We start from the raw sequence: 26,046 nt of genomic DNA on the forward strand, positions 1-26,046 counted from the left end.
GAACAGAAGTGATGATGGTATGGCTAGAATGCACTGTAGAGCAATCCCTTCTCATGTTCAGGGGGATAGAGGAGCAGATTAAAAGTAGGAAAGCAAAGAAGCAGCAAAAGTCAATTCTTGTTATGGCGAATATTCCTCCGGATGCATTTAATAATGCTGTGAAAACTGCTGTGCATGCGGCAGGTATGCATCACAGGGGGACGGGGGGGGGGGGGAAGTAAAGGAAAAATAGGATAATTGGTCAGAAGAAGTGTAAACATAAAGAGCTTTGCTTTGGATGTGGCAACAAAGGTAGGAAACACCTCAAACTAGGAATTTGGCAGCCCCCAACATAATTCTGTAATAGCAGTTCCCCCATGGGATGGTCCAATGCCTATCACATAATTACAACTACCTAATGGGAAACAATTAAAATGCCTAATTGACACGGGGTGAGTCGTACTATTATAAGAAAAAAGGATATGCCACAACGATTCATGACAGGAAAAACGGTCCAGGGTTTAGGAGCAGGTGGAACAGTCCATCCCTTGCATGAGACAGAAAGCATGAATGTGTGAATCGCTTATGCCACAGACTTGTATACCCAATTGCTAATCTTAGATAAATGTCCTCTAAACTTGAAAGGTGCTGATATACTGAGAGCTATGAATGCAGTTATTAAGTTGTGAAGAAAGGCATTACTGTTACAGGCCTATTGTCGGAAGCTATTATCTCCACCATGATGTCGCTAATTCATCTAGATGACGAAAAACTGCAAATTGACCAAGATGAGCACATTCAGCAAATGCTCGAGCAAATACCAGCTGCACTATGAGTAAAGGATAAGACATACTTTGGTTTTGTTAGGGATAACACCAGTATCCATCAAATTGAAACCAGGAATTGTACCGGTATGTATTACACAATATTCCCTGAGCAGAGAGCAAACAGGTACAGTACAGACCAAAAGTTTGGACACACCTTCCCATTCAAAGATTTTTCTGCATTTTCATGACTAAGAAAATTGTACATTCACACTGAAGGCATCAAAACTATGAATTAACACATGTGGAATTATATACTTAACAAAAAAAGTGTGAAACAACTGAAAATATGTCTTATATTCTAGGTTCTTCAAAGTAGCCACCTTTTGCTGTGATTACTGCTTTGCACACTCTTGGCATTCTCTTGATGAGCTTCAAGAGGTAGTCACCGGGAATGGTTTTCACTTCACAGGTGTGCCCTGTCAGGTTTAATAAGTGGGATTTCTTGCCTTATAAGTGGGGTTGGGACCATCAGTTGTGTTGTGCTGAAGTCTGGTGGATACACAACTGATAGTCCTACTGAATAGACTGTTAGAATATGTATTATGGCAAGAAAAAAGCCTGCATGTCTAATCAAAACAGCTTCCTTGCTAATCTTTTTGTACCACGAAGGATGAAAACTGTCAAAAGATAAACTGCATATAGTAAAAGGTTGTTTTCTTAGGCCATTGCATTTCTCCTCAGTTGAAACACATAACACCAGAAAGTAAAAAGGCCATAAGCCAAACAATTGAGCCCACTTCAATCAGTACACTGAGAACATTCCTAGGGCTCATCGGCTACTGTAGAGAATAAGTTCCTGCTGCATCACAATTGATGCTGCCTCTCTTTGATGTGTTATCCATGTGCAACAAGGGACAGCCATACCAACTGACCCCAGAAGCCAAAGAGGGGTTCAGGGACCTGAAGGAATCCATTCTCTCAGCCCCAGCACTAGAAATTCCAAATTATGACCTCCCTTGACGTTTGTACTGTCATGAATCAGGGGGACATGCTAAAGGTGTACTGTTCTTAACCCAGCCACTTTGTTACCAGACACAGATTATGACAGAGAAACTGAAGCTCAGCATGATTGCTTTGATCTAATGGATGCAGAAGCAAAGCCACTTGCCAATGTGAAAGAGACACCAATTCCTAATGCAGATCTAGAGTTTTATGTAGATGGGTCACAGTTTTACCAGGATGGTGTACTGTATCTCATATAGGTTGTGCACTAGTTAACCAATTTTGAGGTTATAAAAAGTGAAGCTTTACCTTCTAGGATGTCTGCACAGGAAGCTGAATTTAAAGAACTCGAGGCATGTATAATGGCAGTGCATTTACCGATAGTCGCCACGTTTTGGCATCTGCCATGATTGCGGTCAAATATGGAAGAGCAGATAGTTTATTGGTTCTTCTGTTAAACCCATTAAAATTGCAGACTTAGTGTCTCAATTCCTCAGAGCACTGGAACTTCCCAAAAAAATTGCTATAGTCAAGGTGCAAGCTCACACTAAAGAGCGTGCTAGAGAAGCTAAAGGTAATAACCGAGCTGACATTGCAGCAGAAGCTGTTGCTTTGCTTTACCTCCCCGCAGAAATATACACTGTGCAGATGTCCAGGGGAATTGACCTACAACCACTTCAGAGCCTGCAAGATCAGGCCTCTGCACTGGAAAAAGAAGAATGGCAGAATCACTCAGGATGGACTGGAAAGCAGCAGGTTAGCCATCAGGGCTTTACTGCCCTTAGTGCTGTATGGGGCCTGGTGAGCAGCAGCACACAGAGGGGCCCACATGTCTAGGGCCCTGCTCTTATGTTTCTCTGATTGAGCCCCATCGTGCACTAAAATAATGTGCACTGCGGTGCACACATCGGCGCTGGGGCCCGGGAGCCTTTATGAAGCTGTGCACGGCCGTCTAACCTAGTCGGCTGTGCAGCTCCTGCTCGGCTGTAGCTAGAATGTATGGGCTCCTGTCAGGTCCTGACTATAGCCCATACATTCTAACTGCTTCACTGCTGAAACACTAGACACCCCTGGTATGACTGAGGCAAGTATAAAAAAAGTTTTAGGTTTTTTAAATGGGTGAGGTGCGGGGAGTGAGACTGCACATGATGACATGTGTATGAGGGGGTACTGCACATGGTGAAATGATAGGGCGATAGGGGGCTGCAAATGATGAAGTAAGGGGGATTGCAGATGAAATGAAGGGAGGATAGGCGGGTGCAAATGATGAAGTAATGTGGACTGCAAATGATGAAGTGGGGTGATGGGGACTGCAAATGATGATGTGGGGGTGATGGCGACTGAAAATGATGAAGTGGGGGTGATGGGGACTGCAAATAAAGTAAGGGGGACTGCAGATGAAGTGAAGGGGGATAGAGGACTGTCAACGATGAAGTAATGTGGACTGCAAATGATGAAGTGGGGGTGATGGGGACTGCAAATGATGATGGGGTGATGGGGACTGCAAATGGATATGTGGGCGTGATGTGAACTGCAAATTATGATGTGGGGGTGATGGAGACTACAAATAATGAAGTGGGGGTGATGGGAACTGCAAATGATTATGTGGGGGTCATGGGGACTGAACATGATGAAGTGGGGGTGATAAGGACTGCAAATGGTGAAGTTAGGGTGATGGGGACTGCAAATGATGATGTGGGGTTGATGGGGTATTAGGGTTGGCGGAACGCACCACATAAATATAAAGATAGTAATAAGGTGCAATCGCAGCCCGGGGTTCACCGTGCAGAGATGTTAACTACTGCACAGTAATGGCAGACACAAAGTGGCCATCGCACTGGACACATGTGGGTTAACAGCCACCGGGTGTGTAGTTGCGACGGACTCTGTTACTTCACAGAGCTACAATACCTCAGAATACGGATACCGTACCGTTAGCCATCACAGGGCACAGCGGAATCAGCGCTAGTGTAAGGTCACAAGACTCAGCCCCAAGACGCAGGGGTTAGAGTCTATCCAGACCCACTAGACACTCAGTGTTGAACTAGTGATGCCTTTATGAACACTAAACAAAGCCTGCGCACGTTGTGTGCATGGCGTTGCCCTGGCGAATGCCACTAATAAGGACTAAACTAAGCCCTGCGTGCTAGGTGCGCACGGCGTCACACTGGTAAACGCCACTAACCTAGACTTGGATAGAACCCTGCTCATGGAGTGCGCTCGGCATCGCACTGGCGTACACCTCTAATGGACGCTGAGTGTTATGTTCAGTGCAGACACACATACACCACAATAAGGATATACTCGCGCATGGCCGAGTGATCCTTTTATAGCCGCAGCCTTCCGGGACCTTGCTGATGACCCAATCCAAATTGCTTGAGGACCTGAGGATGTGACCTCTGACCACCAATGAACGGTTGTCTCACGGGCATGCTCAGATGGAGAAAAGCAGGACTTAGTCTCAGGAGCGTCTGCTCACCGCTGACAAATGCTGGTTGCTCTAGCTGGACCTGGGACAGCAGCAGCTACCAGACATACAGCATAAGCCTGAGCAAGACGCCGGGACTGACTTCTCTGCTGAGCAGGATCTTCTGTGGCTGAGGAACAATGGGTGACTGCAGAGGACATGGTTCATGATCCACCCTGTGCAGTGGCGGGAACTCAACGCCTAACATTACCCCACCTCCTTGGGCCTCGCTATGACGCAAAGGCAATTGCCGCAATGAGCTGAGGAGCCCGAATGTGCTCAATAGGTTCCCAGGTCCAGTTCTCTGGGCCATGACCCTTCCAATCCACCAGATAGAACTTTTTGCCACGTACCATCTTGAACCCAAAAATGGCATTCATCTCATAATTGTCCGTGGATGAGCCCGATATCCCGGCAGATGACTTAGAAAAGCAGGACATGTGAATGGGTTTTAGGAGGGACACATGAAAGGTGGCAGTGATACCTAGGCGTGGAGGAAGAGACAGATAGTAGACCACAAGGTTGACCTGTTCGAGGACCTTTAGGGGACCTATGTAGCGAGGAGCAAACTTAGTGGACTCAACTCACAGCCTGATATTACGGGCAGAGAGCCACACTAAGTCGACAGAGGCAAAAGTCAGAGCAGGGTGCCGATGCGCATCGGCGGAGACCCTCATTCTCTCCTTGGAGGCCCAGATGGCATCCTGTGTGCTTTCCCAAATGTCACATGCCTCCACCGCCCAGTCTACAACAATAGTAGACACGGCACTCAAGGCTTCTTGGTGGTGCACAAGTTAGGTATCCAACCCGTCAAATGTAAGCAATAAAGTACTTGGCACTCAGAAGATCATATTTGCAGACAAGAAGTTCATTTATTTGGTGCATCCAGTCAAAAAATTTTTTAAACGTTTTCGGTCACAAGACCTTCATCAGAAACAATTTTTGAATACTGAAATACATGTAAAGGAACAAACAAAAAATTCTTTAGACAAAAGAATCATGATGCACAGTATAAATATAAACAAGATACATTCTGCTCAAAAAAGACAAAATACAAAATACATCACTTGTTGGGTGACAAACAACAACTATGGCGGTCTGAGCGAATCCGGCCTGGTGTTCCGTGAGCCGTGAGTCTTGTTCAGAAGCTACTAAGGACTGTGAACGTGTTTAAGAAAATGGTAGTGAAGTGAGCGTATCAGAGTTTTAACAAAGGGTTATCAACAAAGGAGATACCAAATGAGTAATCACCCCAAAGGATACAGTTACGAGATGATCCCGCAAGGAACGGGGTCACTTGGTTACAGTGCACAGTGAGCTGCCTAAAATGAAGAATAAAGACACATGAATACAAAACATAAAAGACAATGCCATAGTGCAGGTGTCATGCAGAGCGGCTGGGCCCAAAGCCCTGTTGAATATACTGTGATGACTACCCGTCTAAGGTGTGACCACCAGGAGCCTAAATGTTCAGAAGCTGTGCATGTCAGCATTGCCACATAACGTAGTTCACATAACAGAGGTATAGAGCCCCCCAGAAGAAATTTAAAACTAGTACCTGGAGACCACAACTGTGTGCATGGGCCCAAACAGGTGCCAGTGGCAAAAGGAGACCGGGAGAAGATAGCGCCTAAAAAAACGTAATGGGAGTGCATGTCATGATGCAAGGTATAGACTCGTAGGACCACAATAAAGATATTCCCCTAGTGGGCACATTCCCCTGTTTAAACTGTCTGCAGTGTAGCAACGTACAAAAAGGCCCCTCGGTCTTCCACCCCCAAACTGGCAAGGCTATCTCCATCAAAGGTTTTTTTACCTGCAAATCCACATACGTAGTCTATGTCATCAAATGCCCATGCGGCTTGGCATATGTGGGGGAGACTACACAGACAGTGCGGGATAGAGTGGCCCAACATAAATCTACCATTCGGTGTAATAAAACTCACCTTCCCCTGCCATACCATTTCTCAGAAAAAAATCATAGCATTGCCCAACTCCGTTTCCAAGTTCTAGAACAGGTGGACATCCCGAGAAGGGGCCAAAACCGCATCAGAATGCTCCAAAGAAAGGAAGCTTACTGGATTTACACACTACAGACTCTAGAACCTAAGGGATTAAACAGGGACTATGACGTCTCGGCTTTTTTGTAACATACTGTATACGTGCAAGAATGTATTGGCAATATATTTTGACCCTAGTGGACTAATAATGTCTTGATTTTAACTGGCTTTCTAACTAATTCACTTCTCTTGTCCCTTCACAGAACCGTTAGTTGCACTTTGCACTGAGCACCACACATGGTACAGTATTCGTGTACAATGCAGTAATATAGATTGTCTAACTGTATCTTTGTATCGCTAGTGTGACCACCTTGTAGGGACCTATTCAGATTAGCATGATTATCAGCGCCACAGGGCATGTTTTCCTATGTGTGTGTCCTTAGTTTGGTCCACTTATTAACCGCTCTGTGCTACATGTCCTCTTTTTCATACAGCCTTCATTTACATACACATAACTCGGCTGCCCCCCATTCCACATAGTAACTAGCTCGCACTGCGCTATATACGTCTCTCCTGAAACGTATTCTCTATTCCTAGATGCGCAGCTTGTCTGCTCCTTAGTCCCTGTGCGCAGGCGCCGCCATCGCTGTTGTTCTGCCTGATCTCCCTTTTATCCCGGCACTCCCTCTGCGCACGCGCAGCTCGTCCGATCATGTGACCCTCATGACGCGGCGAATCAGGTGACCTGTTGGTGGCGCGCACTTAAACCCGGAAGTGCCGCTACCTGGCAGCAGTCCCGGGAGCAGTGCGACCCCTGCATCACGGCGCCAGCGTCCTCTGAAGTCACAGGTACGGCTACATTCTCCCTTTACAAGCGCTCGCTGGTTCCTCGTCTTGCACCTCCTTGGCCCGGTTACCAATTCCCTGTGCTCTCCTCCACAGCGCTACTGCCTCTGCGAATACCTCACTTCTCTACAGCACTTACTCCTCATACCTCCAGACTGACCAAGGTACTAGTTATGACACTAGGGGAATATCTTTATTGTGGTCCTACGAGTCTATACCTTGCATCATGACATGCACTCCCATTACGTTTTTTTAGGCGCTATCTTCTCCCGGTCTCCTTTTGCCACTGGCACCTGTTTGGGCCCATGCACACAGTTGTGGTCTCCAGGTACTAGTTTTAAATTTCTTCTGGGGGGCTCTATACCTCTGTTATGTGAACTACGTTATGTGGCAATGCTGACATGCACAGCTTCTGAACATTTAGGCTCCTGGTGGTCACACCTTAGACGGGTAGTCATCACAGTATATTCAACAGGGCTTTGGGCCCAGCCGCTCTGCATGACACCTGCACTATGGCATTGTCTTTTATGTTTTGTATTCATGTGTCTTTATTCTTCATTTTAGGCAGCTCACTGTGCACTGTAACCAAGTGACCCCGTTCCTTGCGGGATCATCTCGTAACCTGTATCCTTTGGGGTGATTACTCATTTGGTATCTCCTTTGTTGATAACCCTTTGTTAAAACTCTGATACGCTCACTTCACTACCATTTTCTTAAACACGTTCACAGTCCTTAGTAGCTTCTGAACAAGACTCACGGCTCACGGAACACCAGGCCGGATTCGCTCAGACCGCCATAGTTGTTGTTTGTCACCCAACAAGTGATGTATTTTGTATTTTGTCTTTTTTGAGCAGAATGTATCTTGTTTATATTTATACTGTGCATCATGATTCTTTTGTCTAAAGAATTTTTTGTTTGTTCCTTTACATGTATTTCAGTATTCAAAAATTGTTTCTGATGAAGGTCTTGTGACTGAAAACGTTTAAAAATTTTTTTGACTGGATGCACCAAATAAATGAACTTCTTGTCTTGCAAATATGATCTTCTGAGTGCCAAGTACTTTATTGCTTCCACCGCCCAGTCTGACACCCTAGAGTCGATGGATTACACGGGCATGGGCACAGGGACACACAGATGCAGGCCATAATTAAGGAGGAATGTGGTCTGCCCAGTGGAGTTGGTTATGAAGTTGGTGAGCGCAAACTCCGCCCACGATAGCAAGGATGCCCAGTCATCCTGCCTGGTGAAGACAAAATGTCGCAGATATGTGACCAGGGTCTGGTTGGTTCTCTCTACCAACCCGTTCATCTCAGGATGATAAGCTGAAGAGATATTTAGCTCAATTCTGACCAAACGACAAAGCTCTCTCCAGAATCGAGACGCAAACTGGGGACCCCGGTCACTGACTATTTTGTCAGGCATGCCGTGTAGGCAAAAGGCATGTTTGATGAACAATACAACCAAAGACTGTGCAGAAGGTACCTGTGGAAGTGGCAACAAGTGCACCATTTTAGAGAAATAGTCAGTGACTACCCAGATAATGGTGCAGTTATGGGACTTGGGTAAGCCCACTACAAAGTCCATCCCAACCATTTCCCAGGGCCTATCTGCCACCAGCAGGGAGTACAGTAAACCAGCAGGTCACTGCCGAGGAGACCAATTCTTGGTGCAGGAGACACAAGCCAGAATATAGTTTCCGATGTCACGAGCCATATGCCGCCACCAGTAGGTCATCACCAGGAGCTCAGATGTCCTCTTAGTCCTAAAATGTCCACTCACCCTGGACAAATGAGCCCAAGAGAAAACCTCCAGTCGCAAATTAGGTGGAACAAAAGTTTTGCCCGGGGGCACAGACTCTAGCAAAACCAGAGCCACGGTTTTCAGGCTCTCTGAAGGGACAATAAACTGAGGCTCCTCTCCCTCCTCAGATGACACTATGGAGTTGGAGAGAGCGTCTGCACAAGTGTTCTTCTCCCCAGTGAGAAAATGGAGGGTTGAAACAGGAGAAGAATCATCTGGCCTGGCAAGAGTTCAGCCACTGGGCAGTCTGCAAATACACCAAATTCTTGTGGTCAGTGCAGATCTGGAAGGGATAACGGGACCCTCTCCAGTAGATGTCTCCACTCAGAAAAGGCCAACTTCATTGCTAGCAACTCCCTATCCCTGATGGAATAATTCCTCTCTGCCAGTGACAAGGTCTTGGAGAAGAAGAAGCAAAGATGCTTTCAACCTTGAGCATCCTTCTGAAAGAGGACAGCTCCAGCACCGATGGAAGAGGCATCCACCTCCATGATAAATAGCTTATCGACATCGGGGCGGTGTAAAATGGGAGCACTAGTGAAGTGTGTCTATATGGACCAAAAGGCCTTGGAGACCTCTTCCGACAATAATTTGGGGTTAGCTCACTTCTTGATGAGGGCAACCAGGGGAGCTACCAAAGTTGAGAAGTGGGGAATGAACTGGCAGTAATAATTGATGAACCCCATAAAGCGCTGCACCACTTTAAGAGAATTGGGTTTCTGCCAGTTCATTACAGACTCTAGTTTGGCTGGATCCATGGCCAATCCCTGGACCGAGATGATATATGTTGTGAATTCCGTTCTCGGGCTCCCTCCTGTGGTCATGAGTGGTACTGTGTGAGTTCTGTTCTTGGGCTCCGTCTGGTGGCTTTGAGCTATACGGCTGGTGTCTAGCTGGGCTCAGCTGCCTCGTTTTCTGCTAGTCTGGCTCCTATTTAACTCCACCTGGACCTTTACTTGTTGCCTGCTGTTGTTGTATTCAGTACTGGTTCTGATCTCTCTTGGACTTCCCTTGTGACCTGTCTCCTTCTGGAGAAGCTAAGTTTTGCTAGTTCATGTTTGCTCATTATTTCCTTGAAAATGTTTCTCAGTATATTATGAGTTCAGTCCAGCTTGCTTATATGTGATTTCCTCGCTCGCTGGAAGCTCTGGGGTGCGGAGTTGCACCCCTCACATCGTGAGTCGGTGTGGGTTTTTTTTGTATTCTCTGCGTGGATAATTTTGATAGTATTTTATACTGACCGCACAGATTCCTTGCTATCTTCTGTCTATTTAGAGTTAGCGGGCCTCATTTGCTAAAACCTGTTTTCACTCCTACGTTTGTGTTTTCCCCTTAACTCACCGTTATTATTTGTGGGGGGCTGTCTAAAACTTTGGGGTAATTTCTCTGAGGCAAGTGAGGCTTTATTTCTCTCTATGGGTAGCTAGTTTCTCAGGCTGTGAAGAGGCGTCTAGGTTTTCAGGTACGCTCCACGGCTGCCTTTAGTGTGTGTCGATAGGTTCAGAGTTGCGGTCAGTATAGTTCCCACATTTCCCAGAGCTTGTCTTATTTTCTGGTTTACCTATCAGGTCAGTTTTGTGGTCCTTACCACCAGGATCATAACAGTACAGCAGGCCAGTAAAGTGTTAATGCATCGCAGAAGAGGGATAAGAGAAGTCCTGAGTTCATTTTTTTTTTCCTCTGTAGTTTGTCTAGCCTCTCTCCTCCCCTTAATCTCTGGGTGGTTCAGAATTCAGCTGCAGATATGGACATTCAGAGTCTGTCCTCTAGTGTGGATCATCTCACTGCAAGGGTGCAAAGCATTCAGGATTATGTAGTTCACAGTCTGATGTCAGAGCCTAAGATACCAATTCCTGAGTGTTTCTCTGGAGATAGATCTAGGTTTTTGAACTTCAAAAATAATTGCAAATTATTCCTTTCTCTGAGACCTCGTTCCTCTGGTGACCCTGTTCAGCAAGTTAAAATTATTATTTCTTTGTTACATGGTGACCCTCAAGATTGGGCATTCTCCCTGACGCCAGGAGATCCTGCATTGCTAAATCTGGATGCGTTTTTTCTGGCGCTTGGATTGCTTTATGAGGAACGTAATCTTGTAGACCAGGCAGAAAAGGTTTTGCTGGCTCTCTCTCAGGGTCAGGATGAAGCAGAGGTTTATTGTCAGAAGTTTAGGAAATGGTCTGTGCTCACTCAGTGGAATGAGTGTGCCCTGGCAGCGATTTTCAGAAGGGGTCTTTCTGAAGCCATTAAGGATGTTATGGTGCGGTTCCCCACGCCTGCGGGTCTGAATGAGTCAATGTCTTTGGCCATTCAGATTGATCGGCGTTTGCGGGAGCGCAAACCTGTGCACTATCTGGTGGTATTTTCTGAGCAGAAGCCTGAGTCTATGCAATGTGACAGGATTCTGACCAGAATTGAAAGGCAAAATCACAGACGTCAGAATGGGTTGTGCTTTTACTGTGGTGATTCTGCTCATGTTATCTCAGATTGTTCTAAGCACACAAATAGGTTTGCTAAGTCTGTCACCATTGGTACCGTACAGCCTAAATTCATTTTGTCTGTTACTTTGATTTGCTCCCTGTCATCCTACTCAGTTATGGCTTTTGTGGATTCAGGTGCTGCCCTGAATTTGATGGATTTGTCATTTGCCAGGCGCTGTGGTTTTATCTTGGAGCCTTTGCAATTTCCTATTCCACTAAAGGGAATTGATGCTACGCCATTGGCCAATAATAAGCCTCAGTACTGGACTCAAGTGACTATGTGCATGACTCCTGCACATCAGGAGGAGATTCGCTTTCTTGTGTTACATAATTTGCATGACGTTGTCGTGTTGGGTCTGCCATGGCTGCAGGCTCATAATCCAGTCCTGGATTGGAAAGCAATGTCTGTGTCAGGTTGGGGTTGCAAGGGAATTCATGGCGATGCTCCTTTGGTGTCAATTGCTTCTTCTACTCCTTCTGAAGTCCCTGAGTTTTTGTCGGACTACCAGGATGTATTTGATGAGCCCAAATCCAGTGCCCTACCTCCTCATAGGGATTGTGATTGTGCTATAAATTTGATTCCTGGTAGTAAGTTCCCTAAGGGACGACTTTTTAATTTATCTGTACCAGAACATGCCGCTATGCGGAGTTATATAAAGGAGTCTTTGGAGAAAGGGCATATTTGCCCGTCCTCGTCACCTTTGGGTGTGGGGTTCTTTTTTGTGGCCAAGAAGGACGGTTCTCTGAGACCCTGTATAGATTATCGCCTTCTAAATAAAATCACAGTCAAATTTCAGTATCCTTTGCCACTGCTGTCCGATCTGTTTGCTCGGATTAGGGGGGCTAGTTGGTTCACCAAGATAGATCTTCGTGGAGCTTATAATCTTGTGCGTATAAAGCAGGGCGATTAATGGAAAACAGCATTTAATACGCCTGAAGGTCATTTCGAGTACTTGGTGATGCCTTTTGGGCTTTCTAATGCCCCTTCCGTGTTCCAGTCCTTCATGCACGACATCTTCCGAGAGTATCTGGATAGATTTATGATTGTGTATGATGATATTTTGGTCTTTTCTGATGATTGGGAATCTCATGTGAAGCAGGTCAGGATGGTTTTTCAGGTCCTGCGTGCCAATGCCTTGTTTGTGAAGGGCTCTAAATGTCTCTTCGGAGTCCAGAAGGTTTCCTTTTTGGGCTTTATTTTTTCTCCTTCTACTATCGAGATGGATCCAGTCAAGGTCCAGGCTATTTATGATTGGACTCAACCTACATCGGTGAAGAGTCTTCAGAAGTTCTTGGGCTTTGCTAATTTTTACCGTCGCTTTATCACTAATTTTTCTAGTGTGGTTAAGCCTTTGACGGATTTGACCAAAAAGGGTTCTGATGTGACGAATTGGTCTCCTGCGGCCATGGAGGCCTTTCAGGAGCTGAAATGTCGGTTTTCTTCAGCTCCTGTCTTGCGTCAGCCGGATGTCTCTCTTCCCTTCCAGGTCGAGGTTGATGCTTCTGAGATTGGAGCAGGGGCTGTCTTGTCTCAGAAAAGCTCTGATGGCTCTGTGATGAGGCCATGTGCTTTCTTTTCTAGAAAGTTTTCGCCTGCCGAGCGGAATTATGATGTTGGTAATCGGGAGTTGTTGGCAATGAAGTGGGCATTCGAGGAGTGGCGACATTGGCTTGAGGGAGCCAAACATCGTGTGGTGGTCTTGACGGATCACAAGAATTTGACTTACCTCGAGTCTGCCAAACGGTTAAATCCTAGACAGGCTCGATGGTCGCTGTTTTTCTCCCGTTTCGATTTCGTGGTTTCATATCTTCCGGGCTCAAAGAATGTGAAGGCTGATGCCCTTTCCAGGAGTTTTGTGCCTGACTCTCCAGGAGTTTCTGAACCAGCTGGTATCCTCAGAGAGGGGGTGATTTTGTCTGCCATCTCCCCTGATTTGCGGCGGGTGCTGCAGGAATTTCAGACCAATAGACCTGACCGTTGTCCACCGGAGAGACTGTTTGTCCCGGATAGATGGACCAGTAGAGTTATTTCCGAGGTTCATTCTTCGGTGTTGGCGGGTCATCCTGGAATTTTTGGTACCAGGGATTTGGTGGCTAGGTCCTTTTGGTGGCTTTCCTTGTCGCGGGATGTGCGTTCCTTTGTGCAGTCCTGTGGGATTTGTGCCCGGGCCAAGCCTTGCTGTTCTCGTGCCAGTGGATTGCTTTTGCCTTTGCCTGTCCCTAAGAGGCCCTGGACGCATATTTCCATGGATTTTATTTCAGATCTTCCAGTCTCTCAGAGGATGTCTGTCATCTGGGTGGTTTGTGATCATTTTTCTAAAATGGTCCATTTGGTGCCCTTGCCTAAGCTGCCTTCCTCCTCCGATTTGGTTCCGCTGTTTTTTCAGAATGTGGTTCATTTGCATGGTATTCCAGAGAACATTGTGTCTCACAGAGGATCCCAGTTTGTGTCCAGATTTTGGCGGTCCTTTTGTGCTAAGATGGGCATTGATTTGTCTTTTTCGTCGGCCTTCCATCCTCAGACGAATGGCCAAACCGAACGAACTAATCAGACCTTGGAAACTTAGCTGAGATGTTTTGTTTCTGCTGATCAGGAGGATTGGGTGACTTTTTTGCCATTGGCTGAGTTCGCCCTCAATAATCGGGCTAGCTCTGCTACTTTGGTTTCGCCTTTTTTTTGTAATTCTGGTTTTCATCCTCGTTTTTCCTCAGGTCAGGTTGAGCCCTCTGACTGTCCTGGGGTAGATTCTGTGGTGGATAGGTTGCAGCAGATTTGGAACCACGTAGTGGACAATTTGACGTTGTCACAAGAGAAGGCTCAGCGCTTTGCTAACCGCCGTCGCTGTGTGGGTCCCCGACTTCGTGTGGGGGATTTGGTGTGGTTGTCTTCTCGTTATGTTCCTATGAAGGTTTCCTCTCCTAAGTTCAAGCCTCATTTCATCGGTCCTTATAAGATTTTAGAAATCCTCAACCCTGTGTCTTTTCGTTTGGACCTCCCAGCATTGTTTGCCATTCATAATGTGTTCCATAGGTCATTGTTGCGGAGGTATGTTATGCCTGTGGTTCCTTCTGTTGATCCTCCTGATCCGGTGTTGGTCGAGGGAGAATTGGAGTATGTGGTGGAAAAGATCTTGGATTCTCGTATTTCGAGACGGAAGCTTCAGTACTTAGTTAAATGGAAGGGCTATGGTCAGGAGGATAATTCCTGGGTTGTTGCCTCTGATGTCCATGCGGCCGATTTGGTTCGTGCCTTTCATTTGGCTTGTCCTGATCGGCCTGGGGGCTCTGGTGAGGGTTCGGTGACCCCTCCTCAAGGGGGGGGTACTGTTGTGAATTCCGTTCTCGGGCTCCCTCCTGTGGTCATGAGTGGTACTGTGTGAGTTCTGTTCTTGGGCTCCCTCTGGTGGCTTTGAGCTATACGGCTGGTGTCTAGCTGGGCTCAGCTGCCTCCTTTTCTGCTAGTCTGGCTCCTATTTAACTCCACCTGGACCTTTACTTGTTGCCTGCTGTCGTATTCAGTACTGGTTCTGATCTCTCTTGGACTTCCCTTGTGACCTGTCTCCTTCTGGAGAAGCTAAGTTTTGCTAGTTCATGTTTGCTCATTATTTCCTTGAAAATGTTTCTCAGTATATTATGAGTTCAGTCCAGCTTGCTTATATGTGATTTCCTCGCTCGCTGGAAGCTCTGGGGTGCGGAGTTGCGCCCCTCACATCGTGAGTCGGTGTGGGGGTTTTTTGTATTCTCTGCGTGGATAATTTTGATAGTATTTTATACTGACCGCACAGATTCCTTGCTATCTTCTGTCTATTTAGAGTTAGCGGGCCTCATTTGCTAAAACCTGTTTTCACTCCTACGTTTGTGTTTTCCCCTTAACTCACCATTATTATTTGTGGGGGCTGTCTAAAACTTTGGGGTAATTTCTCTGAGGCAAGTGAGGCTTTATTTCTCTCTAGGGGTAGCTAGTTTCTCAGGCTGTGAAGAGGCATCTAGGTTTTCAGGTACGCTCCACGGCTGCCTTTAGTGTGTGTCGATAGGTTCAGAGTTGCGGTCAGTATAGTTCCCACATTTCCCAGAGCTTGTCTTATTTTCTGGTTTACCTATCAGGTCAGTTTTGTGGTCCTTACCACCAGGATCATAACAGATATAGCCCAGAAAAGGCAAGGACTCCTGCTCAAACACACACTTCTCAAGCTTGGCATAGAGGGAGTTTGCCCATTGGACGTCAAAGACTTTGCAAACATCTCTCCGGTGGGAGTCAATATCTGGAGAGTAGATGAGAATATCATCCAGGTGGATAGCATATCCCGGAAGATATCATTCACAAAGTCTTGGAAAATGGCAGGGGCATTACAGAGCCCAAAGGGCATCACCAGGTATTCAAAGTTGCCATCCCTGCTGTTAAATGCCATCTTCTACTCGTCCCCTCACAGATGCGTATCAGGTTATAGGCCCCCGCAGAACTAATTTTGTAAATACCCTTGCTCCCCGCAACCTATCAAAGAGTTCGGAGATTAGAGGCAGAGGGTATTTATTTTTTATGGTAATAGCATTAAGACCACCATAGTCAATGATTGGACGTAATTCCCTGTTCTTCTGCACGAACAAGAAACCAGCCCCTTCTGATGACACTGACTTCCTAATGAATCCTCTTGCCAGATTCTCCTTGATGTACTGACACATTGCCTCTGTCTCCAGGAGAGATAATGGGTAGACATGCTCAGTACCAGGCAAGAGGTTAATAGAACAGTTATAGGAGCGGTGAGGAAGAAGGATCTCTGCAGCTCTCTTGGAGAAAACGTCCACATATGACCAATAGTATTTGGTGAGAGAGGATAGATCTGCAGGCACTGGTGTAGAAGCCACCTGAATGCACTCCCTCTGACATCTACCCTCACAAGGCTCACTCCATCCCAAAATTCTCCCTGAGGACTAATCAGTATGAGGAGAATGGTGGCGTAACCAAGGTACCCCTAATAAAACATCATCAATACCCTCGGATATGACTAATAGGGAGATTATCTCCTGATGGGGTAGAGACATGGTGAAAGTAAGTGGGATGGTCTGGTGTGTGATCTGTGAGGGCAGTGTTGTCCCGTTTACCACTCGTACGGTCACTGGCTTGGTGAGCATCATCAGAGATATTGTGTGCCATTGGGCGAAGGCAGAAGATGTGAAATTGTCCTCTGCCATGGAATCTACACAAACCTCCACCACATGAGTGGATGACCCTATTGCAAGTGTCCCCTTGAAGGACAATTTGGAGGAAAACACTAGTGTCTAGTGAGCCTCCTCCTATGGCCACTAGACATGGTCATTTCCCGACCTCCGAGGACATTTGGTAGCAAAATGTCCTGACTGCTGGCAGACATGACAGACCATGAGTGCATGAGCGAACCAGGACTTAGATCACGCTCGAGAAAACTCCATGGTTTCTTGAGGCTTGGACACTTGAGCTGGGGATTCCAGAGGTCTGGCGAAGTTACAAGCCACACAACACCAATGATATACCCTTCGGTGGTTAACCGCACATCAAATGTATACCTATAGAGAAAGGCACCACGCATAAATGATATAAAAATCACTTTATTAGTATCAAAAATAGAAACCATAAATGGTCATAAAAAAGCCAAAAAATAGGCCGCAGGTAAGAGACAACAAACACAGAAAAAAAGGTAGACACCTGGTACAAAATCATAGCAATGTATACATACATATACTAATACATCCATAACGCTCACATTGCATATTATTTAATATCAAACATTTCAATCCATAGTTGGGTATAGTATAACAGTTTTTTACATAAAAAAATATCTAATAAGAGTATAACATACTATTTGATATTTTTTTCTGTAAAAAACTGTTATACTATACCCAACTATGGATTGAAATGTTTGATATTAAATAATATGCAATGTGAGCGTTATGGATGTATTAGTATATGTATGTATACATTGCTATGATTTTGTACCAGGTGTCTACCTTTTTTTTTGTGTTTGTTGCCTCTTACCTGCGGCCTATTTTTTGGCTTGTTTATGACCATTTATGGTTTCTATTTTTGATACTAATAAAGTGATTTTTATATCATTTATGCGTGAAGTTACAAGCCAGCCAAAACCTCTGCCGAAACTGGGCTTGCTTTAACCTTTGCTCGGAGAAATGAAGGTCAATGTAGTTGGAGACGAATATTAGCTCCTCCAGTGTGGTCGGAATCTCCCTTGTGGCCAGAGTGTCCTTCAGATGGTCAGCCAGCCCCTTCCAAAAGACAGGGGTGAGGACTTTACCTTGCTCTTCAGCTCAGATGCTAAAGTCCGGAAGTGGATGGCAAAGCGACTGACCATGGATGAGCCCTGTGTCAATGCCAGCAGTTGGAGCGCCATATCATGGGTGACTCACGATCTTAAGAAGACCTGCTTCAGAGTGCTCAGAAACCGTGGAGCAGCCTGCACTACATGATCGTCACGCTCCCACAGTGGCATAGCCCACTCTAACGCCTTATTCGACTGAAGGGATATAATAAACCCTATTTTAGCCCTCTCTGAGGGGAAAAGTGAAGCCAGTAGCTCCAGGTGTATCGCACACTGGTTCACAAATCCCCTACATGACTTGCTATCGCCTGAGAACCTCTCTGGCAGAGAGAGGCAGGATAAGGTCAGAACAGTGGTGGCATCGGACATACTGGCTGCAGCCTCACTAGCTGCATGAACAGCTACTGCAGTCACATCCACAGCTGAGGTTGTGAGCTCGAGAGCCGCCAACCTGCCCTCCAGCTGCTGGATGTACCGCTGTAGTGGCTGTTCATCCGCCATTACTAGCATACCCTATCTATGGAGAAATGTGAACCATGTATAGCAAAAAAAGTGCCCATAGTCTACTGAGGTGAAACTAGGTGCAAACTAATATCCAGATGTTGAGAGGAGTAGATGTGCACTATGGGCACTTATTTTGCTATACATGGTTCACATTTCTCCATAGAAGTGTATGATCCACCCACCCTCTTGCCCACTGCTGCTCCCTGCAACACCCCTCTCACTTTGTCCCCATCATACATCTCATGTCACCTGTCCCCCTAGCTACTTCCATTTAACCCACTGTCTTATTCCTGCTATTCGCGGTTACCAGCTTGCAGCCAGGTTTTATTATAGTTCGCTCTCTATCTACAACATTGCTATATCCATTTTTTTTTCCCCTCCGTAGCGATATGTCACTTCTGGCCAGGGCTCCTCACTCGTTGGTTGCCGGCTAAGGTGTCCCGCCCCTTCCCTTCGTAAACTCCATTCGGAGTCTACATCCCCATCTGGCGGCATGCACACCTACACCTCGCTCTCCTAAAGGTAATTCAACCCCTCCTCGCATGGTTAATGTTTTTACCTCCATTTCACCCACTTACCATCATTATTTTAATATCCTACAGCACTTCTCTCTGCATACCTCAGCTGTGGTGTAAGTAGCATATCCATCTATATTTCTCCCTCTTTAGTCCTTTGTTTAACCCTCCGGTTACCCCGTTATTTTCTACAGTCCCCAGCATATCATTTTTTGTGGCCCACTGACTTCCGGCCCCATTTATCACATGAATTCCGTATACGGTATGTTCTCTAGATACCTTTTACCACACGGACACGTATCTAACGTTTGTCCTGCACATCCCCTCTTCCTCACACCTACAGTACAGACCAAAAGTTTGGACACACCTTCTCATTTAAAGATTTTTCTGTATTTTCATGACTATGAAAATTGTAAATTCACACTGAAGGCTTCAAAACTATGAATTACCGTATTTTTCGGACTATAAGATGCACTTTTTTTCCTCCAAATTTGGGAGGAAAGTGTGGGTGTGTCTTATGGTCCGGATGTAGCATGTGGGGAGGGGGGCAGCAGTGAGTGGGATCGCACTGTTATCCCACTTCAGGATGTCCCCGCTGCCCGGAATCAGCTGCTGGGGAAACCACATGGCCCCGCTGATTAAGTGCAGTGAATATTTATTAGCTGCTCCCCGCCCACCGATCAGCTGAGCGGTGAGCCGGAGCAGCAAATGAATACTGCACTTATGCAGGGACACACAGTTTCCCCAGCACTGATTCCGGGGAGATTTGTGTGTCCTGGGGAGGAGGAGGCAGCAGCAGGGGCCAGGAGATCGCTGCGTACCTGCCTGCCATGCCTGGATGCCGAGTGTTGTGCACAAACAGGACCTGTGATGATGTCAGAAGTGGGCGGGCTGGAGCATCACATGGCAGCTCAGAGCCCTCCCTCTTCTTGACATCATCACAGGTCCTTCAGGCTCCCCACTAGAATCTGCAGCTTCCTCATTACCTGTGCTGTGGAGAGGCAACAAGAGGGAGGGCTCTGTGTGTGCAGTCATGGGATGCTTGTACCTCACCACAGTGTGGCTGGCTGCCACAATTAAGAGGTTAGTCTACAAAACACAATAAAGCACTCTGCCACTCCTTTGGTGAACTATAACTCCCAGCATGTCATAGGATCTGCAGGACATGCTGGGAGTTATAGTTCTCCCATGGGATTTTAAAGCAGCACTCCAGTGCTATTTTGCAGTGCTGGAGTGGTGCTTTCAATATAAGCCCTGTGCCCCCATTCTTATACTCACCCTCCAGCGTCTTCATATAGTACTGTACAGACACCACACTGGTCCCGCAGCTTCCAACATAATAACATACTATTATATATAATAACACCACATATAATAGTATGTTATTTATGTTATTAAATATTTTACAACATTTTTTGCTTCAAATATTTTTTTTCCCTATTTTCCACCTCTAAAACCTGGGTGCGCCTTATAGTCCGGTGCGTCTTATAGTCCGAAAAATACGGTAACACATGTGGAATTATATACTTAACAAAAAAGTGTGAAACAACTGAAAATATGTCTTATATTCTAGGTTCTTCAAAGTAGCCACCTTTTGCTTTGATTGTCTTCCAACAATCTTGAAGGAGTTCCCAGAGATGCTTAGCACTTGTTGGCTCTTTTGGCTTCACTCTGTGGTCCAGCTCACCCAAACCATCAGGTCATCTGGCGTAGCACCCCATCACTCTCCTTCTTGGTCAAATAGCCCTTACACAGCCTGGAAGTGTGTTTGGGGTCATTGTCCTGTTGAAAAATAAATGATCGTCCAACTAAACGCAAACCAGATGGAATAGCATGCGGCTGCAAGATGCTGAGGTAGCCATGCTGGCTCAGTATGCCTTCAATTTTGACTAAATCCCCAACAGTGTCACCAATAAAGCACCCCCACACCATCACACCTCCTCCTCCATGCTTCACGGTGGGAACCAGGCATGTAGAGTCCATCAGTTCACCTTTTCTGCATCGCACAAAGACACGGTGGTTGGAACCAAAGATCTCAAATTTGGACTCATCAGTCCAAAGCACAGATTTCCTCTGGTCTATTGTCCATTCCTTGTGTTCTTTAGCCCAAACAAGTCTCTTCTGCTTGTTGCCTGTCCTTAGCAGTGGTTTCCTAGCAGCTATTTTACCATGAATGCCTGCTGCACAAAGTCTTCTCTTAACAGTTGTTGTAGAGATGTGTCTGCTGCTAGAACTCTGTGTGGCATTGACCTGGTCTCTAATCTGAGCTTCTGTTAACCTGCGATTTCTGAGGCTGGTGACTCGGATAAACCTATCCTCAGAAGCAGAGGTGACTCTTGGTCTTCCTTTCCTGGGGCAGTCCTCATGTGAGCCAGGTTCTTTGTAGCGCTTGATGGTTTTTGCAACTGCACTTGAGGACACTTTCAAAGTTTTCCCAATTTTTAGGACTGACTGACCTTCATTTCTTAAAGTAATGATGGCCACTCGTTTTTCTTTACTTAGCTGCTTTTTTCTTGCCATTATACAAATTCTAACAGTCTATTCAGAAGGGCTATCAGCTGTGTATCCACCAGACTTCTGCTCAACACAACTGATGGTCCCAACACCATTTATAAGGCAAGAGATCCCACTTATTAAACCTGACAGGGCACACCTGTGAAGTGAAAACCATTCCCGGTGACTACCTCTTGGACCTCATCAAGAGAATGCCAAGAGTGTGCAAAGCAGTCATCAAAGCAAAAGGTGGCTACTTTGAAGAACCTAGAATATAAGACATAATTTCAGTTGTTTCACACTTTTTTGTTAAGTATATCATTCCACATGTGTTAATTCATAGTTTTGATGCCTTCAGTGTGAATTTACAATTTTCATAGTCATGAAAATATGGAAAAATCTTTAAACGAGAAGGTGTGTCCAAACTATTACTACTGTAATATTGGATTGTGCTCAGACTTTGGCTTGTATTCTCTACCAGATTCACTTCTGCTGAGTATCATGTATGATTACATTGTATTTGACCGATTGTTTCTCCTTTTTGTACATACTTTGGTTATTTTGGTTTTCTGCATTTATTTGCACTTTTTACATTTTGTAGTAACTGAAGAAGGTTCATGTTGAACTGAAACATTTTGAGTATACTGCAAAATAAATTCTTCTGTTCCAGCATCTTAAGTTGAGTGGTAAGTAACTATAGCACCACTTCGTAGCTGTGCTCACGGTGTTGTTTCACTTTCTTATGGACTGACGCATCAGTCTAACGACGCAATGGTAAGTCAGATAAAAGCTAATTGGGTAGCCCCAGAATTCCATTATGCTGCTGCTGAATTCGTACAGGGATGCATATTCTGGTATGCCTAAATGTGAGAAAAAATGGTGCAAGTGCCACCAAAGTGCACAGCCAGACAATTGTACCCATTTCAGCTACCTCAAATTGATTTCAAACAGCTTCCAAAGGTAAGCATCTATGAATATGTGTTGTTATGCATCGACTAGGTAACATTTTTTTTAATATTACTGATTATTTATTTGACGCTCTAAATGATGAATTAGCCTACATGAAACAGCTCATTGTTATTACTAATCAGCATTCCATGATACATAATTATCTCACATCCTCTCAAGGAGGTTTTTGTCAGGTGATAGGACCTGCATGTTGCCACCACATAGATCCTTCAGGACTAATGAGAGTTACCCATGATATAGAGAAAGGTGCAAAGATAAAAGAAGGGGTGCAAAAAGCTAATTAACTTGATGATTTACCCCTCCCTGTTTGGCTCTCATGGTTAAATCCCTTGAACCTGTTCAAAGGAATAGGTGGATGGATATCAGGTGTAATCATTTTCTAAGCAGTTTTTGTGATAATGATCATTGCAGAGATGATAAAGTTATTTGTTATGCTTATAAAGAAAATTCTCAGTTCTAATTACAAATGTTTTCCAGGTAAATGTAAAACTAATATCGATACTGACTCTGAGATAAAGCAAACCCACGTGATGACTACCTCTATAACTGCGCTCCAACGTGAATGCATATTCTACAACAAGCAAACTTCAGTAGATTTGGCTGATTGTATGTTTTGTGGAAGACCGATGGTGTAATAGGAGCCAAGACTCCACAAAAAACTTACATAGACTTGGACAATATGGACTATGAATTATGCTAACAAATAAAAACTATATTCTATTTCCTAACACATATTTTAATATATTAATAAAAATGTCTATATTATATGTCATAAAGATATATCTATATCATCCCCTCATAGTAGCTCCTTGATAGAAATAGGGTTAGAAGGGACAGAAGGTCTGACCCACAAGTATGATATGAATGGATACGCAGTAAGACTGGTATCCCATGACATACTATAGTGTAAGCCATGAATTTCGTGAAGTAAGGTTATCTGTCTTGCATGCCTGAGTGTAACACAGTGTCATCCCCAGCCTGTACACATGGACTATACTGTAATGAGGCTTAGGCTACTTTCACACTAGCATCGTACGACGCACATCGCAATGCGATGTGCTGACGTACCGTCACATACTGTGAATAAAAAACACAACGGGGGCAGTGGATGCAGTTTTACAACACATCCGCTGCCCCATTGTGATGTCCGAGGAGGGAGGTGGGGGCGGAGTTCCGGCCGTGCATGCGCGGTCAGAAATGGCAGACACGACGCACAAAAAAAGTTACTTGTAACTTTTTTTGTGCTGACGGTCTGCCACAACATGATGCATCCATCGCACGACGGATGCAACGTGTGGCAATTTGTCGCAATGCGTCGCTAATGCAAGTGTATGGAGAAAAAACGCATCCTGCAGGCAATTTTGCAGGATGCGGTTTTTTCTCCAAAACTACGCATTGCAACGTGTGTCATACGACGCTAGTGTGAAAGCACCCTAACATTAGCATTCCTTGTCCTGTGTCTGGTGGGGGCATGCTTGTCATTGTTCCCCTATTCAGGGGGCATCTCCAATACACAAACCTGTAGAGAGATGGCAGACAAGGTTTCTGGAAACTTCTTAATCCTTGGAGCTATGTTTAAGGGGGGGGGTGTAGCTGCAGCTGGATCCTGGTATCATGTATGGAGATTGGAGATCATTTTGCTACATGAAATTGTGATGTCTCACCACCCTACTGGATTTAAGGACTGAATCTGAAGACTGTTATTGTGTGGTGATTTACGAAGGGCTGGGATCTTATGCTGAGGCGAGATCCTGTTGCCCATGTGTGAAGGGTTAAAAGCTGCCACGTGGAATGGTGTTATGTGTTGTGAATTGAACTTTTTGGCTCCCTCTTGTGGTCACTAGCGACATGACACTTTGAGCTTCTTTCTCTAGCTTGGTACCCACCTGGCTCGTTAGTCCAGGGGTGTTGCTATTTAAGCTTCCTGGATTTTCAGTCTGGTGCCTGGCATCGTTGTAATCAGTTCCTTTCTGTTTGCTCCTGTCTGCTGGTCCTGGTTCTTGCAAAATAAGCTAAGTCCTGCTTCCTTATTTTTTGGTTATTTGCATTTGTTCTTATTTCTGTCCAGCTTGTACCAAATGTGATTCCTGATATAGCTGGAAGCTCTAGGGGGCTGATATTCTCCCCCCGTGCCGTTAGACGGTTCGGGGGTTCTTGAATATCCAGCGTGGAAATTTTGATAGGGTTTTTGCTGACCGTATAAGTCATCTTCCTATATTCTGCTATTAGTCAGTGGGCCTCTGTTTGCTAAAAACCTAGTTCATCCTTACGTTTGTCTTTTCTTCTTACCTCACCGTTATTATTTGTTGGGGGCTTGTATCCAACTTTTGGGGTCTTTTCTCTGGAGGCAAGAAAGGTCTATCTTTTCCCTTCTAGGGTTAGTTAGTTAGTTCTCCGGCTGGCGCGAGACGTCTAGAACCAACGTAGGTACGTTCCCCGGCTGCTGCTATTTGTGGTGTTAGGTTCAGGTATACGGTCAGCCTAGTTACCACTGCCCTATGAGCTGGTTATTTGTGTTTGCAGACTTGGTAATAAATTCTGAGACCCTCTGCCATTGGGGTCATAACAGTATGCCAGGCCGAAGGTGAATGTTTAATGCATTGCAGAAGTGGGATAATAAGAAAGGAAATTCTGAGTTTTTTTTTTCTTTCTTCCTCCCCTTTACCTCAGAGTGGCTTGAGCTTGCTGCAGACATGAATGTCCAGACCTTGATTACTAGTGTGGATCAGCTTGCTGCTCGTGTGCAGGGTATTCAAGATTTTTTTTACCAGTAGTCCTATGTCAGAACCTAAAATACCTATTCCTGAACTGTTTTCTGGAGACCGATTTAAGTTTAGGAATTTCAGGAATAATTGTAAATTGTTTCTATCTCTGAGACCCCGTTCGTCTGGAGACTCAGCTCAGCAAGTTAAAATTGTTATCTCTTTCTTGCGGGGCGACCCTCAGGATTGGGCTTTCTCGTTAGCGCCAGGAGATCCGGCATTGGCAAATATTGATGCGTTTTTTCTGGCGCTCGGGTTGCTTTACGAGGAACCCAATCTTGAAATTCAGGCAGAAAAAGCCTTGCTGGCTATCTCTCAGGGCCAGGATGAAGCTGAAGTGTATTGCCAAAAATTTCGGAAATGGTCCGTTCTTACTCAGTGGAATGAGTGTGCTCTGGCCGCAAATTTCAGAAATGGCCTTTCTGAAGCCATTAAGAATGTGATGGTGGGTTTCTCCATTCCTACAAGTCTAAATGATTCCATGGCGCTGGCTATTCAGATTGACCGGCGTTTGCGGGAGCGCAAAGCCGCTAATCCTCTGGTGGTGTTGTCTGAACTAACACCTGATTTAATGCAATGTGGTAGAATTCAGACTAGAAATGAACGGAAAAATCATAGACGTCTGAATGGGTTGTGTTTTTACTGTGGTGATTCTACACATGTTATATCAGCATGCTCTAAACGCCTAACAAGGGTTGTTAGTCCTGTCGCCATTGGTAATCTGCAACCTAAATTTATTTTGTCTGTGACTTTAATTTGCTCATTGTCTTCCTACCCTGCTATGGCGTTTGTGGATTCAGGTGCTGCCCTGAGTCTTATGGATCTGTCGTTTGCCAAGCGCTGTGGTTTTGTACTTGAGCCGTTGGTAAATCCTATCCCTCTTAGAGGTATTGATGCTACGCCATTGGCGGAAAATAAGCCGCAGTTTTGGACACAGGTAACCATGTGCATGACTCCTGAACATCGGGAGGTGATTCGTTTTCTTGTTCTGCATAAAATGCATGATTTGGTCGTTTTGGGTCTGCCATGGTTACAGACCCATAATCCAGTTTTGGATTGGAAGGCAATGTCAGTGTCAAGTTGGGGCTGTCAGGGAATTCATGGTGATTCCCCGCCGGTGTCTATTGCTTCCTCTACTCCTTCGGAAGTTCCTGAGT

The 26,046-nt window shown here is 45.4% G+C and overlaps 1 protein-coding gene and 1 long non-coding RNA gene across 2 annotated transcripts in view; one reads left to right on the top strand and one right to left on the bottom strand.

Annotated features, from left to right (window-relative positions):
- Nucleotides 1–26,046, bottom strand: part of LOC143808072 (putative cation-transporting ATPase 13A4) — a 506,094-nt gene that overhangs the window by 472,824 nt on the left and 7,224 nt on the right. The gene's annotated exons all lie outside the window — the stretch shown is intronic.
- LOC143809994 (uncharacterized) lies at nt 7,325–7,982 on the top strand. Its single transcript, XR_013222580.1, has 3 exons — nt 7,325–7,389; nt 7,626–7,685; nt 7,791–7,982. It is a non-coding gene; the product is annotated as an uncharacterized LOC143809994 (long non-coding RNA).

This window comes from Ranitomeya variabilis, chromosome 2, assembly GCF_051348905.1.
Source record: "Ranitomeya variabilis isolate aRanVar5 chromosome 2, aRanVar5.hap1, whole genome shotgun sequence".
Lineage (NCBI taxonomy): Eukaryota > Metazoa > Chordata > Amphibia > Anura > Dendrobatidae > Ranitomeya > Ranitomeya variabilis.